The sequence below is a fragment of the Prenolepis imparis genome, unplaced genomic scaffold, assembly GCF_030444845.1.
Source record: "Prenolepis imparis isolate NDT839.2.m4 unplaced genomic scaffold, iyPreImpa1.0 SCAF_70, whole genome shotgun sequence".
NCBI classification, from domain to species: Eukaryota; Metazoa; Arthropoda; class Insecta; order Hymenoptera; family Formicidae; genus Prenolepis; species Prenolepis imparis.
In genome coordinates this window covers 153,272-170,000 of record NW_028141228.1, presented here as the reverse complement: position 1 = coordinate 170,000, position 16,729 = coordinate 153,272, and the positions used below count along the sequence as shown (strand labels likewise).

General features: G+C 34.1%; 1 pseudogene; it reads left to right on the top strand.

Moving 5' to 3' along the window:
- The first annotated feature begins 1,276 nt into the window (after window positions 1-1,276).
- Window positions 1,277-12,003, top strand: LOC145947375 (uncharacterized; annotated as a pseudogene).
- Window positions 12,004-16,729: the final 4,726 nt, after the last annotated feature.

The following is a 16,729-nucleotide window of genomic DNA, read 5'->3' as shown; positions in this document are numbered from 1 at the left end:
TCGAAACATGTTTTTTCTTATCAGGCAGCCGTGGCCTATAGAAATAAATAAATAAATATATATATATATATATATATATATATATATATGCAAAGTAACCAATTTATAATAATAAAATCACATATAACTTATATATGATTTTATTATTATGAATTGGTTAGTTTGCAATTTCCAATGCGAAAAGATTATGAATATATATACCAGGTATATTAGACTTATTTTCGAGAAGTCAGCGTAGCTCAAGCGTCAAATGCGTGATAATACCACGCTGTGGGCTAGGGTTTGCTCCCAAGCTCTCGCATTTTTTTTTGCAAATTTTACAAATTTATGTTTGTGTTTTTTTTTAATTTGCAACGATATAATTTTCAATATAAACTTGAGAAATAAGTAGGCTATCGAGCCAAACGCGGATATTTGTGCGTCAGATAGCAAAAATTATTTTTTTCGCTATAAGTTTTGTGCACGGGGCACGAAAATTTTGCTTGGTCCGTTGCCAAGACTTTATTTATGAATAAATCTCAATTCGAGATTTCTATATTCCCCTTTGATCCCCTTCGACAGCCTATTTATTTCTCAAGTTTATAATAATGAGCCTAAAAAATTATTGATATAATTTTCATTCAATTTACTTTTTATTCAATCTTATTATATATCTTACACATTGATCTGACCTTATCGGATAAATGTATAAAATATATAAGATCGAATAAAAAGTAAATTGAATGAAAATTATATCAATAATTTTTTAGGCTTGTTATTATAAACTTGAGAAATAAATAGGCTGTCGAAGGGGATCAAAGGGGAATATAAGAATTTCGAATTGAGATTTATTCATAAATAAAGTCTTGGCAACGGACCAAGCAAAATTTTCGTGCCCCGTGCACAAATCTTATAGCGAAAAAAATAATTTTCGCTATCTGACGCACAAATATCCGCGTTTGGCTCGATAGCCTACTTATTTCTCAAGTTTATATTGAAAATTATATCGTTGCAAATTACAAACATATAAATTTGTAAAATTTGCAAAAAAAATGCAACAGCTTGGGAGCGAACCCTAGTCCACAGCGTGGTATTATCACGCATGCATGTGCGATGATATATAGCATTGCGCGTACAGATATGCGCTGTCGCGCGGTACATATTGCTTGTACGTACGCACGCGAAAGCAATGGACAAGTCAACCGTGATAACCAAACGTGTTGAATAGGACAAAAACGTGATAGTGTGATAGTGTGATAGTGTAATAAACTAGTCTAGTTTAGAGTAGCCACATAAAATGGGAAGAAAATATGATGCAAAACATTTGCCGCTCACTCGCCGCAGAGTTTCCTTCAAGAAAGGCTGGATGAAAAGGTATGTTTGTTTTCAAGAATTATTATTACATGTACAAATAAATGCATACATATCATATTATATATCATACACATACAACGCATATAACAAACAAATAGATAGACGAAAATGGGGAAAGGAAATGAAAGAGAATGAATGAGTGAGTAAACGAGCAACTGGCTGTTGCCGTAAAACGATATATTGATTGATTGCATTGATTACTGATTGATAGAATACTAAGCATAAAGTATCGAGAGAGAGAGAGAGAGAGAGAGAGAGAGAGAGAGAGAGAGCTTTCTTTTTTTACTTTTCAGAAAATAGTGACATTCTCTCTCTCTCTCTCTCTCTCTCTCTCTCTCTCTCTCTCTCTCTCTCTCTCTCAATGCAAACAATCAATTATATATCTCTTCACGACACGTACAGATTTTCATTGACTTATATTTTCTTTTTCTTTCCCCATTCTTGTCTGTTTTTATATGCTTGTCATTGTGTAGTATGTGTATCATGTATAATTTACATTTGGATGTGTGTTGAGAAGATTGGAATAGATAAAATTTTATTACTTCATGTTTCTATACTATAAATGAATATCTGAAATAAATTTTTTCTGGAAATCAATAAAATATATTTCTCCAAATATTTTAAATTTATCAAAATATTTTTAATTTTACAATTAGGCTAATATGTTTTGCATTATTTTATCTATATTAATTTTTTTCATAATAAAATTGATTTTATTGAACAAATAATAAATAGTAAATAGAGAAAATATAAAATATCTAAAAGAATATATTCGTATAAATTGTGAAATCTAAATTTTGTTTAATTTGATTTTCATAAAAATTGCATTTCAGAAATTTAATTAAAAAAAGCTACAATTATCAGATAGAAACATGAAGTAATAAAATAATCTATTCCAATCTTACACACACACACACACACAACTTCTCATAAAAAATATTATATAAATTATATACAGGGTGTAACAGGCATATGGCCGTATAAGGCGTTTTTGGAGGAAATACGTATTTTCTTGAAAAATGTTTTATTACCAAAGTTGTAAGAGTTACTTATCATTACATAGTAATATTAGTATGATTTTGAATAGCATTATCAAAGTTACATAAAGATCATTTTGAAATATTTCTATAGAAACCCTCATTTTTTATTGCATATACGTGTAGCTTCCTTCGATAGCTTTTCAAAATAATAAAGAATATTTTTCATTCTGTGCTTTTTGCATAAAAATAGTTAACAGTATTTATACATAAAATAAAAAATATTTAGTGAAACATTTCGTTTTCAGTATTACTACTTTTATGCACAGACTGATGAGACCAATCAATCTAAAGAAAACGCATAATTGGAAAACATAGCACATTATATACATTTAAAAAAATAACAATGCGTTTTCTTTACACTTTACACCAATTCATTTGTCTAATTATTTTATGCATAAAAATAATAAGATTATTGAAAACGGAATGTTTCACTACATTTTATGTATTTTATGTCAAAATACTGTCTATTTTTATGCGAAAAGCACAGAATGAAAAATACACTTTATTATTGTAAAAAGCTCAAAGTATCAAAGTAAGCTACACGTATATGCAATAAAATATGAGGGTTTCCATAGAAATATTTCAAAATGATCTTTATGTAACTGATAATGCTATTCAAAATCATACTAATACTACTATGTAATGATAAGTAACTCTTACAACTTTGGTAATAAAACATTTTTCAAGAAAATACGTATTTTCCTCCAAAAACGCCTTATACGGCCATATGCCTGTTACACTCTGTATAGTTTTATACTTTCAATATATAGGATCCGCCAAAAGTACCAGGACCTCTGAATATTTCGAAAACTAAGCATTTTGTAAAGTTTTGAATGAAACTTATAGGGCTCAAAATAAGGCATTTGATGGTGACCTTGACCTAGTTGTCAAATTTAGAGTTCATTTCAAGGTCAACTTAATATTTTAAAATGGAACCCACTATTTTTTATGACATATTCTTGAAACTTATTTCGAAAGCTTTCCAAAACATTATAATAAAATTATTTTTAGTTTTTTCGAGTTATAAGGCTTGAAAGTAAAAAATTTTTTGACATAAAATGTACATTTTATAAAATATTCAGTTTTTGGTTATTTTACCCTAATACTTTTATGCACGAAATAATGAGACCAATCAATTGGTGTAAAGAAAACAGATAATTGTTATTGCTACATGCAACTGCGTATTTTTTTAAAAGTAACTATGTGTTTTCTTTGCACCAACTGATTAGTCTCATTATTCCGTGCATAAAAGTGGAAAGATGATGGAAAAATAAGTATGTAATATGATATTTTACATTTTACGTCTAAAATTGTAAACTTCAAACATTATAACTGAAAAAGTACATGAAATAATACTTTATTATAGTGTTTTGGAAAGCTCTCGAGATACGCTACAAGAATATGTAATGAAAAATAGGTAGTTTCAAATTGAAGGTTACTTTTGCGTGACCTTTATGACTATCCAAGGTAAAATGGCACCATCTTATGTCCCCTCTTGGATCAAATAATAAAACTTTTTTCTCTGGAAAAAAGCTAAATAGTACAGACATAATAATATCTTTAGATGTGATATCGTTATTTACTAATGTTCCGCTGGACCTCGCTATTGACTGCATAAATAATAGGTGGCATTATGTGGAAGCACACACAAAAATTCCTAAAAACGAGTTCATAAACGCTATTAAATTTGTTTTAACATCAACCTTTTTTAGTTTTAATAATAAAACATACAAACAAATTCATGGGGCACCCATGGGCTCTCAAATATCTCCAATAATTGCGGATTTAGTCATGCAAGATTTAGAGAATTCAATCATAAACACACTTGATACAGATTTATTATTTTATTATCGCTATGTGGATGATATCATACTATGTACGTCGGCAGATAGAGTCACACACATTGTCAATGAATTTAATAATTACCATGAGAGATTGAAGTTTACGGTAGAGAGGGAGGTTAACCGCAGTTTGAGTTTTTTGGATATTTCCATTAATGTAATGGACGATATTATATGTGTTGATTGGTTCCATAAAAAAACATTTTCGGGCAGACTTCTATCTTTTTTCTCAAATCACCCTATTTGTCACAAAACAGGGATTATAGACAACTTAGTCAACAGGGCTATATTATTATCACATCCTATTTTTCATAAAAAGAATTTGGAAATAGTCATTAATATATTATTAACTAATGGTTATCCCCTTAATCTCATCTTCATGGAAATTAATCGCAGAATAAAGAAACTCATAGTCACTAAGTTAAATGTAACAGAATCTAATATTCCTGGAGTTATTGAAGAAAAACAAAACAAATATTTCGTTATTCCATACATAGAAACAATCTCAGAATTGGTAGCGTCAGCCATCAAAAAACCAGACGTGACAGTGGGATACCGTTGCCTTAAGAAATTGAATAAGTTTGTTAAAGTACAAAAGGATAAAAATGAACAACCTCATAACTCTAATGTAATTTACAAGATTAATTGTAATGATTGTGATGCTTCTTACATAGGTCAGACAAAAAGACAATTGCGAACTAGACTCAAAGATTGGTAATGTTAGACTGGATTCTGCAAGACATTCGGTGATTTCTGAACATATATTAAATCAACAACACACGTTCAATTGGGACAATGTAAAAATCTTGGATTTTGAAAGCAATTACCACAAAAGATTAATATCAGAAATGCTACATATCAAAGAACAAAAAAATAATATTAATTCTAACAGAGACACCGCTGTCCTTGACAGCAGCTATTTTGACATTCTAGAAAAATTATCAGGGTCATAGAATCTAAACATAGTGATATACTGTTTAAGGTCTGATAATTTATCAGTTTTAATATCGACTCACAAACAAGCGGTCGCGTCTTAAGATTAAAATTGTACACAATGCTTGAGGACGGAACATATGACAGAACATCATGTGATTTTCTGACATACAATGTAAGTGTTTAATTATTAACTTTGTAATGTCGATGTTATAAATCATTGTACAATATCTGCAGTGCATTTATCAACTCATCTAGTCGATTGGGCAGGAAGGAAAAGAAATATAATCAAGAGATAATTTTACCAACACATTCTCGTTTACCAACGATGAATCTGAATAATTTTATCGATATAACAAGTTCGAGTACCTAATCAACACACAAGGCTTTCCTCTCAATATTAGATGTTAACTATTTAGATTTAAGTCATAGTTATTCTAAGATTAACTGTTCCGATTGTGATAATTTTAGTAAATTGATACGGGCGTTCGCATTAACAGAATTTAATGTTTTTATACATAGACAAATTTTGAATTGTTTCATATACTTATTTACTTTTGTATTGAAAAAGACTGAGTACAGTCGAAACGTTTACCCTTTAAATATATTATAATAATAATAATACTTTAACATCGAAAATTTGTAGCTCGTGTAGTTGGCCTACTTATCCTCCTTTCAAAGAATTTCGTAATTTATACGAGCCTTAATTAATTAATTTATTATAATAAAACTTTATTTGAAACGTTTTTCCGTATCGTGCATATTTTACGAGATATTTGGGTGCAATAGAACACCTTGTATATGTATATATGTATATATAAAATTGAGAAAAAATTTTTTGAACGATAACGCAGTCTTTTGTTTATATTTATATCAAAAAAATTTATTGTATTTTATAGTAGTTAGTGCCACAGGCGATCTATTCGTGAGCTGGCTGTAACATCAGATGCGCTTTGCATGTGCGCTCTGGTTATTACTTCCTATCAGAGACGATCTATTCGTGTGTTGGTTATTTAAAACAATCCAGAGGCGATCTATTCGTGTGCTGGTTATTTAAAAAAATCCAGAGGCGATCTATTCGTGTGCTGGTTATTTAAAAAAATCCAGAGGCGATCTATTCGTGTGCTGGTTATTTAAAAAAATCCAGAGGCGATCTATTCATGTGCTGGTTATATTTTATATAAAAAGCAGTTTGCACCTGTGTGTGCTCTGTTTACTATAAAATATAGACATTTATTTTCAAAATATTTTTTGTAGTATAAAATAATTAATTTTCTGTATTAGATAAAGATTTATAAACAAAAGACTGCAGTTTTCAGATATTTTTTTTGATTATAAAGTAATAAAATTATTTCTTCTTTTTGTAATAATATGTAACGGAGCCTTTCGCGAGCTCGGGATAACGCAGTCGGGATCAGGGCTCGTGAAGGGTGAGACAGCGAACGCGGTAATTATAATTAAACAAACGAACTTTATTTCATGTATGTTGTGATTATGTACAAGTGGGCGTGTATGTGTGGTGTGAAGGCATATGTATACGTCGCATGCGTCGGTAGATATTTGGCGATCAGCTGACAGCTGTATCTCGGGCTTTAAATCGCCGCGGTGTGTGTGTGTATGTATCGGTTTGTATTGATTCGTACGGTGGTGTGTATCGGTGTCGGCTCGCGACGTGGTTGTGTTTACACTACCGCTAGGCGAGGGGGTGTCGGCGCGACGCGAGGGGCGGTCGGAGTTTTTGCCGGTGCGTGCGTCAGCGCGTACAGAGAACCGCGTCGGGCGAGAGCGGCCGCTCTCTTCGATATATCGAAGAGAGCGCGGTCGACCGGCACGCTTAAAATGCGAGGCGGGCGTCGCGCGGTGTGTTCCGTGGTGCGGGGATCCGCGGCAGTTCGCGGCTATTGTATGGACGGCGTTCCACGGCCGTCCACTTATGCGCGTGTGAACGCGCGAGGCGGGAACGCAACGGCGGCCGAGAAATCTCGGCAAAGGTGGCGGAGCTCCACCTAACTGTCGCCGATGCGCTTGGTGCGAGAGACGGGATCTATGTATCTCGAGACAATCTCGGGAGAGGCAGCGGACCAGTCTACCTCGGATACATAGGCTCGTAGGTTTTGCGGAAACCGGAGTTTTGAGTGCGAAGACTATCTTCGCAGAGGCAGCGAAAGCGTCTACCTCGATCTCTATTCTTCGGTGGGGAGGATTCAGTGATACGGCGGAGTCGGAACGGTATCTGAGAGAGCTCTTATCGCGAGCTCTCTTTTTATACGGATCGAGTAACGGGATCGGAGGCTGGATCGAAGGAGCGGGAGTAGGGGTGATAAGACTCGGTTTCTTTCGGCGCGCGTCGGGCGTTTTCGGTGGACCGTGTTTAACGGTTTGATTAATTTTTGGCGCTTGGCGCCTGCTGCCCTGCCCGGCCGGTGTTCGTCGGGCGCAGCCTTCCAACGGGTAGGCGGTCGGGAAGGACGCGGAGGTGTCGTTACAAATATTTCACAAAATAATCCATTTTTTTTTGCAGGCGACAACAGTTATTGAAGTCCAGCAATACGCAACAGGCAAATTACTCCAGGAGCACAAAAAAGAGTACTGACAATGAATCCATCGACTTTCAGAAATCAGTTCAATCAATTTCCGAAACGATGGATTCAGAAGTTAGTACTGCAACAATGCAATGCCTGAAATCAGATTCAGAAACAGGTATGTATAAAAAAATGTGTAACTTTGCGAAGATAACAATTATTTTACAAATTCAAAAGGAGGCTATATGGAGCCACGCGTAGGGTGTAGGTACGCAAATATTAAAAACAAACTTGTTGGAATAACAAATTTATTGAATCTAAACGTTTCGGTCCTTTCTTTGGACCTTCTTCAGTAAATTTAATACAATAAATAATAATGGGGAATCTACATACTACCGCACGTAGCGCAAAAGCCGTGAGCCCCCCCTATCGATATTCCATTAGATAGACAAAGTAACATAATATGTCAGGTACTCAAAGTGGACTGTCCACTTTGAGTACCTGACATATTATGTCACTTTGTCTATCTAATGGAATATCGATAGGGGGGGCTCACGGCTTTTGCGCTACGTGCGGTAGTATGTAGATTCCCCATTATTATTTATTGTATTAAATTTACTGAAGAAGGTCCAAAGAAAGGACCGAAACGTTTAGATTCAATAAATTTGTTATTCCAACAAGTTTGTTTTTAATATTTGCGTACCTACACCCTACGCGTGGCTCCATATAGCCTCCTTTTGAATTTGTAATTTATCAATGCAGGGAGCCTACATTGTTACTTAACAATTATTTTGTTATCGAGAATGGCCCTCCGGATACATATCGTATCCAGGAAAGCATGCTTCAAGGCCGTCGCATTGTCGATATTTCTTATATGTGGAATGAACTCCAGAGATCATTCAATAATTATATGAAAGGAATAGAGTGCCAATTTAAAGATTGGAAACTCATGAAAATTCAAACCAAAGGCCAAGAGGAAAATGACTCTAGGAATAGCACATGTAAGGATACTAGCAATGAATCCATCGATTTTCAAAAATCGATGGAAATCTCTGATACGATGGATTCTAAAGTTAGTATTCAAAAAGTGCAATGCCTGGAGTCAATTTCAGAAATAGATATGTGTAATGAAAATGTCGAACTTTGCGAAGATAACAATTATTTTGTTATCGAGAATAGCCCTCTGGATATAAATCGTATCCAGGAAAGCATGCCTCAAGGGCGTCGCATTGTCGACATTTCTCATATGTGGAATGAAATCCACAGAACATTTAATGATCATATGGCAGGATTAGAGTGCCAATTTGAAGATTGGAAACTCATAAAAACTAGAACCGCAGAGTTCAAGACGCATTTGACTTTCCAGTGCCAAATGTGCAATACTGAAGCCACTATCTGCTCAGAACCCGAAGAGCCGGAAACATTAGACATTGACATGGCTGCTGTAGCAGGAACTGTTACAGTAGGAATTGGCTATGCCCAGTTGAATGAGCTATGTGCAATCATGAATATTCCTTGCATATCCGAGTCAAAATACATAAAAAATAGAGAAAAATTAGTCGATGCTTTTGAAAAAACAGCCATGGAAAGTATGAAAATAGCTGGCGAAGTTGAAAAGCAACTCGCTCTTGAGAGAAACGAAGTTATAAACGGTATTCCGTATATAACAGTTGTAGCAGATGGTAGTTGGATGAAGAGATCGTACGGCAGTGCCTACAATTCTCCTTCCGGTATCGGAGCTATAATTGGTTATCGTACGAAACAAATTCTCTTCGTCGGTGTCCGCAATAAATTTTGCGCAATATGTGATATAGCAGAGCGAAAAGGTACTGAACCAAAAGCTCACAAATGCTACAAAAATTTTGATCGCAACGTAAGCTCCACAAGGATGGAGAGCGATGCCATCGCGGAAGATTTCAAATGTAGCCTCGAAATGCATGGGCTGATTTTTAAAACAGTTATTGCCGAGAGTTATTGGTGATAGTAGTGTTTATCAGGCCATTATTGATAATAGACCATATAGTGAACAGATAGTTACAGTAAAAAAAATAGAATGCACGAATCATTTACTTCGCAATTTATATAAAAAGCTCAAAGCTGTGGCAGAGACAACTCAGCCAAAAACGCAGAGGCAGCGTGACTTTACAGAGTTGCGAAATGTTGTGAAAAACAACATTAAACATATCAGAAAAGAGGTAGAAAAGGCAGCCGAATTACGAAGAAAAGACCAACAAACACCTCAACATTGTAAGGCTATGGAATTGCAGAAAGATATATTAAACATTCCTAGCCATGTTTTTGGCGAACATAAGCGATGCGAAGCACGCGGTCGTATATGCGAAGAGAATGATAGTAAAACAAACAAAAATTGTGTTCCACTTTTGAAAATGCATGGTTTGTATCAAAAAATAGAAAGCGCTATTACATATCTAAGCGGTTATTCCGACAGCTTATTGCTGAATTTAACCAATAATCCTGCAGAATCGTTTAATTCGATAATCTGCAAAGAAATTGGTGGAAAGCGCATTCATTTTGGTAAACGGGGCTCTTACAATGCCAGAGTGGCGGCAGCAACTGTGCAATTTAATACGCAACAAGCCATTACAGAATTGCATAAAAGCATGAATAAAACTGTTCCACCTATTGTTGAGAAACTAGAAAAACAACGACAAATAAAATTTGCAAAAACCAGGGAATCTCAACAAGTGCAAGGAAGGCAAAAAAAATTCAAACAAGAGACAGGAACAGATCGTTATTATGGTCCGCAGTCTCAAAAACCAGATCTTCCATCTGATGTATTTGAGCAACTTCGGCAAAATCATTTAGAAAAATTGTCCGAAAATGCGAAAAACTGAAAAAAAAATTGAATTTGATACGAGACCAAAGGGACTCGGAATTATGGTTATCATTGAGACGAGAAATGTTAACAACATCCAATTTTGGACCTGTATGTCGCATGAGACCGACAACGTCTTGTGCAACAACAGTAAAAGCCATTTTATATCCTTCATTCATTGATAGCGCAGCCCTAAAATATGGTCGCGAGAACGAAGAAGTAGCAAGAAAAGAATTGGCTATAAAATTAAATAAAGAAATAAAACCTTGCGGATTATTTATCGATACTGAAAATCCGTGCTTGGGTGCTTCTCCTGACGGAATTATTGATGAAAATGGTCTAGTGGAAATAAAATGTCCTCTGTCAGCTGAACATTTGACAGCAGAAATAGCTGTAGAGACATTGCCTTCTTTGAAAGGTATTTTTGATAAAAAAGATCCACATAAAATGAATCGAAATCATCGATATTTTTATCAAGTTCAAGATCAATTGAACATAACACGGCGAGAATATTGTATTTTTGCTGTTTGGACTCCACAAAGCATGAAAATATTGCGCATTGAGGCAGACAATATTTTTTGGAAAAATCAAATGCTGCCTTTCTTAACACGCTTCTATAACGAATGCATGCTTCCAGAAATCTTGGACAGTCACAATAGGCATATGCCAATCAGAAATCCAAGATACATTATAGAAGCTAAAGAAGAAGCAACAAAAAAATACTGACAATAAATCAAATAAAGAGACCAAATATAATAAAAAGTGAAAATGACATAGAAGAGAGCAAACGATTCAAACCGAACGTTTCGATGGAAGCAATAATAACTGATATTGCTGATATTGCTCTGAATAAAGAGCAATATGATGATTGCATTATCATAAGCTACACAAATAACGAACGAGCTATATCTGAAGATGATATAAAAAGAAATGAAAAACTTTTAAACACATTTGCTCCTCTTTATTTGGTAAAGGACAATATCTTGCGTGTGACAAGTCAATTAAACGATGAATCGTTGGATCTATTTTTGCGTATTATAAGAGAAACTTCTCATTTCGAAACACAAAGTGTGCTATATATAGAATACCCTCACATGATTAAAGCTAGTCGTAGTGATAAAAGCTTACAAATAATTGGAGGGAATTGTAGTAATCACTGGAGATGTATTTCCTTTGACGGCACCAAACTTCGCGTGTACGATAGTCTACCTGGCTGTACATACGATAAATTGGTAGCTAAAGAGAAAAATTATATACATCTTCGTTACCCTACAGTAAACTCGAGTGACATCATTTTTGAAAAGATTCAAACACAACCTGATGGCATATGTTGTGGAATTTTTGCTGCAGCTTTTGCCACGACTATAACCTTAGGAGGCAATCCTTGCGAGGAAAAGTACTCCAAAATTGTAAAATACATGAGAGAACATTTCTATAAAATTCTAGAAAGCAATAAACTCTCACCTTTTCCAAAATAATAAGAAATTATTTTTAAAAATCTATTCTGGTAAGAATATAGACTTCAATAATCTATACTCTACAATTGGCCAGAAAAAGCTGCATCAATCTCGATTGCAAATTATAATCGGAGAGACGAAAAACATATTGGTTGCGTTCTCACGGGAATGGACGGGGAGAGGTCCATTCTATATAATATTCAAAATATTGTAAAAGTATTCTGTTGCAATCAAGACAAACAATGTATTGTAAGTGTGTGTGTACATGCATATACATAATATTGAAGTAATAAATTTTTATCTGTTGATTATATCGATTGAAAAAAATGAACTGTATTAGATAGATTGTGACTTATAGAAAGCTACATTATAAATATTCAGAATATATAGGTATTATATATTCATATATTCATGCATCATACATTTCTTATATTTACATGTATGCATACATACATAATATACGCATATATGTATATATTATTGCGCCCCTTCGGATCTGCATCCTCATTCTCAGATCTACATTTCAAGATCATTCCCTATACGTTTCCGGGAGATCGTCGTCAAGAGGGTTGTTGATAAACAACCCCCGGGTTACTTTTGTTTTTCATCGCCATGTCAGTCTTGGTCTAGCTGTCATACCGTTTTGACGTTACGAGACCTCTGACTAATTTCCCAATTATAATTGTATTTCTTCTCTTTGTATCTCTTATGGTTGTCGCATTAAATCAAATTGCTTCCATAAGAGTCTTGATTTATTTCGTGCGCGAGTGAGAGTGCTAGTGAGAGTGAAATATCTTGCGAGATAACGAAAGAAGCGTCAGAGGCGTCCGAGGGAGGCAGCATTTTGGGGGCTCGTCCGGGATTTTCCAAAAAGACCAACGAAGAAAATACCAATAACGAAATGACAACGCAGCAAAACCCGAGAACAACGCGATCTCGAGTGGCTGTTGATGAGACTTCTTCCGAGACGGATACGCTGCAAACCGCGCTACGAGAACTTCGAGAAATGCGTGCAGAGCGAGAGCAACAACAGGTTCACTTCGAAGCTCTTCTTCGAGAGAAGGATGACCAGCTGCGTCGACTCGAACAGAGAATTTCTTCGCAGCGAAACCAACAGCTATGTCCTTCTAATAATAGAGCTTGCGGAGACACGCAGAATTGTTATGGAGCCTGCGCTAGTACCGCGATTGAACCGACCAATGATTTTCGCACAAAAACGGGTATTAAGTTAAAGCCCGATACGTACGACGGAAAAGTTCCGCTGCGGGAGTTCCTCTCCCAATTTCTTTTGATCGCGATCGCGAATAACTGGGATGATAGAACGAAAACGATTACTCTCGCCGCGAATTTAAGAGGAAAAGCGCGAATTGTATTGGAAAATATTGAGAATTTTGAAGAATTAACTTTGGCGGAATTAAAATCAAAATTGGAATTACTTTTCGGAGAAGGGAATTTAATTCAAAATTATTATTCTCTCTTCACAAATAGAAAACAAAAATTCGGAGAAGATTTCGCTTCGTTTGGAACCGAACTCGAAAGATTATCGCGACTCGCGTATCCTGAATGTCCTTTCGCAGTCCGCGACAAAATTGCATGCGCTCAATTTGTTTCCGCTTTATTAGACGGTTTTATAAAGAGAACCCTCCAATTAGAAGGGATAACCTCCTTAAATTTGGCTATCGAAAGAGCAAAAACTATTAAAATTATTCAAGGAGAAAATTACGAACGAAAAAGAGAAAATAACGGAAATAACGGGAAATTTTATAAAAATTTTGAACGACAAAATTTTCAAAAGGCGGAGAAGAACGACGCGCGAACGAACGTCGAGAAAAAGAAAGACGAATTTTTAAAAGACTCGAAAGGGAAAGCACGAGCGAATAATTTTTCCTCTAAAGAGAAGGAATGTTGGTCTTGCGGAAAGACCGGACATCTTCGTTTTCAGTGCCCTGACGCAAAGGGAAACTAGAATTAGTTGAACTTTTCGGGGAAAGTTCGACTTTCACAGATAATACCCCGACTCTTGACTTTGTAGAATGTAGTGTTAAGAGAATCCAACAGAAAAATTATTTCTCGTATTATGGAAAATTAAATGGAAAAAGTTGTTTGTTTAAGATAGATTCGGGCTCTGACGTTTCCATATTAAATAGTAAATTAGTAGGAGAAAATCTTAGGAAAATTCAACAATATATAATACATACACAAGATATATTTTATTTGATACAGTGGATTATCAGAAAAATAAAACATTTTTGGGAAAAATGTTTTATATAAAAATTATAAGATTTCGAAGGAGGATAATTTCGTGAAATTGTTATTCAATTGATGCATTTTTCAAAGATATTTAGAGACAACCTAATTTTTGAAATGAACCTATCTTATTTTTATTATATAAATCGAATCTTTGCAACATAAAAAGTTATAAAATGGCTACAAAATGAAAACATTACAAGATATTTTTATAATTACATAAACTATGAAATATATCTCATAAAATATTCATTTTTTTATAATCTTGCCTCTACTTATATGCACAAAATAATGAGAGAAATAAATTTGTGTAAAAAACATTTGTTTTCAAGAAAAAGTATGCAAATTGAAACTATAGCAGCTACATGTTTTTTTTTAAACAACTATATATTTCCTTTACACCAATTTTTCTTTTTATTTTGTGCCTAAGTATTGTGGTAAAATTATCGAGAAATGAATATTTTATGAGATATTTCATAGTTTATATAAAATTATATCAATTATAAAATATCTCGTAAAGATTTCATTTTTTAGCCATATCCTATAATTTTTTTTATTGTATGTTGCGAGAGTTCGATTTACATAATGCAAATAAGATAGTTAAAAAAAAACTAGGTCTAAATATAATTGGAAAATGTTACTCAAGAGCAATTTCATGATATTGTCCCTTTTCAAAATCTTACAATTGTTATATAAAACATTTTTCCTGAAAATTTTTTATTTTTATGATATCTACTCTGTATCAAATAAAATATCTTGTATATATATATATATATATATATATATATATATATGGATACGTATTATGTATGTATGTAAATATAAGAAATATATGACGCATACAGATGTATGTGTATAATACATATATGTATATATAACTGGATATTATAATGTAACTTTCTAGTAAATTACAATCTAATACAGTTCAATTTTTTCCAATTGATATAATCGACGATTATATAACCCAGCAAACACAGAGATGTAACATATGTATATCTCTCAGAGTTATAACATGATGTATAATACCCAGCAAACACACATGTAACTGATATTTCCCGTTATATAACCAGAAAGTATCTGGAAAGTATCATTGATATGAAACTAATTTATGTATATAATACATAAATGTGCTTTTGCAAATTTTATATATGTAAAAATAGCATTTATAAAAGATACATAATTATACTACTATCTGATACGTATCATTATCTGTGAAACGATATTATGTAGTATAGTAGCATGATTATGTAACATAAATATAATATTTACATTATATAGATATATCTCTGATATATCAGAGAAGTACTTTTGTTGCTGACATTTAGCAATACATGTAATATACATGTACTGCTAAATGTCAGCAACAAAAGTACTTCTCAAAAAAAAAACATGTATGTTACTTATTATGTAACTATGTAACTATGATACATCATGTTATAACAAAAGTACTTCTCTGATATATCAGAGATATATATCTATATAAAGTAAATATTATATTTATGTTACATAATCATGCTACTATACTACATAATATCGTTTCACAGATAATGATACGTATCAGATAATAGTATAATTATGTATCTTTTATATGCTATTTTTACATATATGAAATGTAAAGCAAAAGCACATTTATGTATTATATACATATATTAGTTATACATATCAATGATACTTTCCAGATACTTTCTGGTTATATAACGGGAAATATCAGTTACATGCGTGTGTTTGCTGGGAATAATAATGTATTATTTATATAAACATATATATGTTTGATTATATAAATAAGTATTTATATAAATATAATTACATATATGTAATAGATATTTATAAGCGCAATACGCTCACACATATGAACAATTGTATTGAAACATGTAATAAAGGCAGACACACATATAATATACTGTTATCCATGCGCTTCGCTTCGATATTTTTTGATATGCGTGCGAAGCGATAGAATAATAGAAATATATGTTGTCTTTTCAATATATCGAACACAATTTTTATTCGCTCTTTTTATTGCCCTGTAACATGCATAACGCTGTCGGTATGGCAGATCGACAATTTTAGTTCCGCTCAGATGAGGGCGCAAATCTGTCGGAGTTCGGCCATCCGACTAGGATCCCCTTAAAGTCAGGAACAATGTCGGTTTTCCTAGCTGCCTGATCATGGCGAAAAGATCCCTAGTAGTGATACTATGCCAATTCTAACCCATGGGGCTCCGAAGGGGGTGCGGGGCGCCGGGGTATCTCGGCGGCGCGGGGGCTGACGTCACCCGGGGCGGGGGGATCTCGGCGGCGAGGGGTATGACGTCACGCGGGGCGGGACCGCTTATCGCAGAATCGGGGGGGGGGGCTCTAAGCATGTTCGACAACTGATTATCTTTGTGATTGATGGCTACCCGAATTTGTAACCGGAGTGCTCTATAAGCCATAAAACTATGTTTCCGATTTTATGGACATTTTATAGGTGCAAATGTAAAAGCGTTGACGTTCGGCAGCTT